The 4,425-nt window shown below is 49.3% G+C and overlaps 1 non-coding gene across 1 annotated transcript; it reads right to left on the bottom strand.

The window, feature by feature from the left end:
- Nucleotides 1-3,888: 3,888 nt before the first annotated feature.
- Trnag-ccc lies at nucleotides 3,889-3,959 on the bottom strand. Its single transcript has one exon. It is a non-coding gene; the product is annotated as a tRNA-Gly (tRNA).
- Nucleotides 3,960-4,425: the final 466 nt, after the last annotated feature.

Genomic DNA, 4,425 nt, shown 5'->3' with positions numbered 1-4,425 from the left:
AGATGGGATGAGGAAATGGCTGGCTGCTGGCTGCTGGGTACTTGGGTGCTTCACCAAGAAGTTGTACTTCCTGGCGGTGGTTGCGATCGAAGTGCAATCGATCGATGGCAGGACTTCTCATTTGTCCCTCATTACACGCAAATTACTTTGTTTTATTTCACTTTTCAGCCACCCGAAAAGCCCTCAGAAATGGCAATTTGGAGTCATCAAAAAAGGAGCCAACCATAAAAGAAACGGGGGAGCAAGCAGCAGCGCAGGATGGACACAGAACCGGAGAAGGAGTAGACACAACCCGTTCAAGGGCTGGCCGAACAAATGCCAACTAAATCAGCACCGCAGTGTAGTTATGTAGAGCCCTGTCCAGCGACTGGCGACTGGCCAAATGCCGGACACGGCAAATGCTTCTTTTTTGCAGCCCCAGAGCCGGACACACGCAAAAAATGGACTTGAACTCGGGGGTTCTGGGGTTCTGGGGCTTGGGCTGCCTTTTTTTATTATGCTCAGAAATCACATTAAAAGGCAAACTCAAATATTTTAATCAGATTTTCGCAAAAAGGACAAACACACCCCTTGACCCACGCATGCAAAATCGGTAAAACATCAGCAGTCGGAAGCGGTGCGGATTTTCTTCGGGGACATTCTCATTTTTGCACCCTGTAAAAAACAACAAGCGACTGAATGGAAAGCAACATGCGAGGAAGGTGAGGAAGCTGCTCATGGAATTTTAATTAATTAATTTCTTCGGGGATCTCTGTCAGCGGTAGGATCTCCGCGAGAATCTTCGCTCCGCTCCGTCAGAGGTAGCTTTTGTGCGACTCTCTTGCAATTTCACTCTCTCTCTCTGTAAGCACAATGTGTGTTAATGTGCGTCAACGCGAAGGCCTTGGCCACAGATCTTCATGCCCATTCTGCCCATCCATCGACGGATGAGTTGTCCCAGAGCGGCAAAAGCCGAGAGCCGTCGAAAGGAAATGGCCACAGCTGTTCCATTCATCTATTTGGCTCGTTGTCTCGTTTTGCCCCTTTCTACCCCAGCCCCGCTCTGTGAGTGTGTGTGTGTCTGCTTCCGCTTTGGGGCGTGCCAGGTCCAGCTGCCGAAAAAGTAGCAAAAAAAGGACGCGCGCGCCCAGCACTGTCTGCCACATCCAACCCCTGGATCCAAGGACAGGCACAGGAACTGGGACAGGGACAGGGACAGGGACAGGGACATGACATCCACTTTAAAGCATAAGTTGCGGTTCCAGCGAAACGAAAAACTCATTTTCATCTGATGACTCCTCCATGCCAATGCCTCCGCCTCAGCCTCCGCCTCCGCCTCCTGTGGGCTGGCCACAGACTTTCGGCTAGATTGATATTTACTTTGTTGTAGAATACTTTTTGGGCCAAACCGAGAACTGGACATCCTTGCTCGATGCTCCTCCCTTGTGCCTACTTTAACCTCCCCACCCCTTCGGCCCCACCCCATTGCCCACCAGAGAGTCCTCGAGCCACGACCCACCATCCACCCAGAGAGACAGATAGAGTGCGAGCGGCGAAGTGAAAGCCATGCCACACAGAAACTCTCTAGCGACATTTTCCAACAAATTGACACAATTTTCAAGATGCTTAAACGTGAAAATTGCCAGGCCAAATAAGTGGGAGGGCGGGGACGGTGGCCCATGCTGCCCGTGTGGCAAGTGTCGCCACTCAATGACGCTACACGACACTTGGCGCCTTTGTTTTCACACGCCCCAAAAGGCACTAAAGTGCCATTTTAGGGGGCTCAAGTGGAGATTCCAACCAGCCTCCACCTCAGAGCACCACCCGGCCTCCCCAGTCCAGGCGTACTTCAAAGTTGCAGTCAACTCCGTTGGCGACAAATTAGAATGTAGAATGGACCTCCCCTCTCCACACTCCTGCTCAAATCAGGCTTTGGGGCTGCAGGCACAAATGGGCGTGACAGAGGCTGAGTAAACACTTGAGTGCGAGCGCATCCCTAAACGATGCCAATGCCCGCACCGTGCCGGCCCTGCGCCCACTCTAGCTGGTGCTGCGTTCCCATGACAGCCGTCGTTTAAGGGGGGTTGGGGGGTCACCACCCCTCTTACCACACCACACTCGGGCTTGGGAGCAATTGAAGCGATCAAAGGGCATACATTTATGCAAATTACTTTCACGCCTTTTTAGATATGCAACTCAATTTTTGTTTTGTTTTTTTCCTTTCCTTTTTTCCCTTAAAAATAAAACCGAAACAATGCCTCGCGGTATGCTGCTTATCGCAGGAGTTAGCCGGATATGTGGAGCCGGAGCCGAGATCAACAAGTGAAATTGAACAAATCAAAGTTCAAAATAAAAGCCGAATATGCAGCAGCAAACCAAAACAAATAAAAAGCCTGAGTCGAAGCCAATTTTTCTTGTAGACTTAGCTCCCCAAATAACGAACTTCATTCTTGATTTGTTTAATTATTTTGGGTTTATTTTTAATGTGTCTAAAATTGTGTGTTAAACCTCAATCCTTTAGGCTCTTATCCAGAGGAATCTGAACCTACATAGACTGCAAAAGCTGTGCAACAAATGCTCAAATTTGTTTCCTTCACTAGTTAATTTTATTTTTAAATCGTTCTCTTTTTGGTGCTAGAAGAGAATTGCAAGAATAACCCAACAAAAAACCAGAGCAAAAGTGAATCCGTAATTTGCATACTTTCTCCGGAATATCAACTCAAGCGGAACCCATCTGGCAGGCCCTACTCGTACCGCAGGCCCTTGCCCATATCATTGACAGCGGTTTGGCCGCTCGCTGAAAATATGCTCGATTATGGCCACGGCCAGCCGTGAAATGGCGCGGGCCGCGCCAGCAGCCAGGTGTCGGCAGGCGCCAGCTGACGACGAAGGGGGAGCAGGCCCAGTCAATTAGCCAAATTGTTTTTATGGCCAGCAACGCAACCGAAAGCAAAGCCGGGGCAGATGATTCCTGATAGTCTTGATGGGCAGCGCACTTGCTGAGTGTGGCTGTGGCCCCAGCTGGTCTCCGTTCTGTTACTGATCCGCTGCCGCTGTTGCACCCACATCAAATGGGGGTTCGCGAGCCACGTTTACGTTCACGTTCACGTCCATCCTGCCACAACCCTTGGTAATCCGCCCCCGCTCCAGTCAGCCTCCCCCCCTCCAGAGTTGAGGCGCAAACGTGTGAGAATTTTGCGTAATTGAGTTTCAACTTCAAAGCTCGCTAACCGCATGCACTCGAATGGGGAGCTCGGACCCGGTGCTTCCAGCTTCCAGCTTCCAGCTCCATGTTCCGTTAGCTGATTTGCATATGCGGTCCCACCTTTTCCCGTTGCTTTTTTCTCATGGCTGGCGAAAGGTCAACGCTGCCCTGGGCCTGTTACAGGGTCCTGGGTCCTGGGTCCTGGGACCGGGGACTTGGGACTGGGCCTGGGCATATTTGAGCTGTCAACACCTCCCACCCACACGAATAAGGAAAAGGCTAAAAAATAACCCAATGGGTTGGGGTGTTTAGTGGATAAGTGTGTGTGTGCTAGTGCTAGTGGTGGTGTGGGTTGTGTGCGTGTGTGTGTGTGTGCCAAGTGCGTCAAATTAGAGTGGAGTCCAGCTCGGCTCCGATTTGGCAACGCTTGGGGTTTGGGCCATGGCTAAACACTTAATTTATCAAAAATGTTCACTTGCTATGCTAATGGAAGTGGGAAAGTGGGTGGAGGGGAGTTAGGAGTAGAATCCAAACCAAATATAATCAGGCAAACAATTTTAGATTCAGTTTCCACTTAATTCTTTTCGATTTTTCCCCCAATTCAGTACGAAACATACTAAAGATTATACTTAGTCTCAGTTTATATTAAGCTTTGAGTTAAGCCTTTATGCCGAAAAAGAGAGTAGCAAAAACAAAAGCAAATTTGCATCGGCCGGGAATCGAACCCGAACCGTTGGCTTGGGAAACCAACATTCTACCATTGAACTACCGATGCCTTGTTACATTTGTTTCAACTTACACAAATATAAAGAGTTGCCTGTCATTTGATCAGGGTTTCGCCTTAATCTCTGCGATCCTGCTGTCACATCTTAGCTTTGATATTCATTTATTGCGAGCCTCAGCTAATGATTCAAAAAGGAAGGGTTTGAGCAATATTGATCTTTGGTTCATCTTTGGTTTAAATCCGAACTGGTTTACGCAAAGATCAAAACGAAATGGAAACCCAAATTGAAGTCACAGAGCGACACAATCGATTCCCGAACGTACTCTGTTGTAGCTGCTGCTGCACTCCTATTTCTGTCCCCACTCTCTGACCCCCCGCCAGCTACTTGACTATCTGCTGCACCCCTTTCTTTTTGCAATGCCCAATCTCTGCCCTGTCCCCTGCTGTATGCCATGTCTTTCAGTCTCCTTCGCTCAGTCTCCCCACTCTTGTGGTGTTTTGTCTGGCGGGCAAAGTC

Source organism: Drosophila subobscura, chromosome A, assembly GCF_008121235.1.
Source record: "Drosophila subobscura isolate 14011-0131.10 chromosome A, UCBerk_Dsub_1.0, whole genome shotgun sequence".
NCBI classification, from domain to species: Eukaryota; Metazoa; Arthropoda; class Insecta; order Diptera; family Drosophilidae; genus Drosophila; species Drosophila subobscura.
The sequence above is the reverse complement of the archived record's forward strand: the minus strand, read 5'-3'. Positions and strand labels throughout refer to the sequence as shown.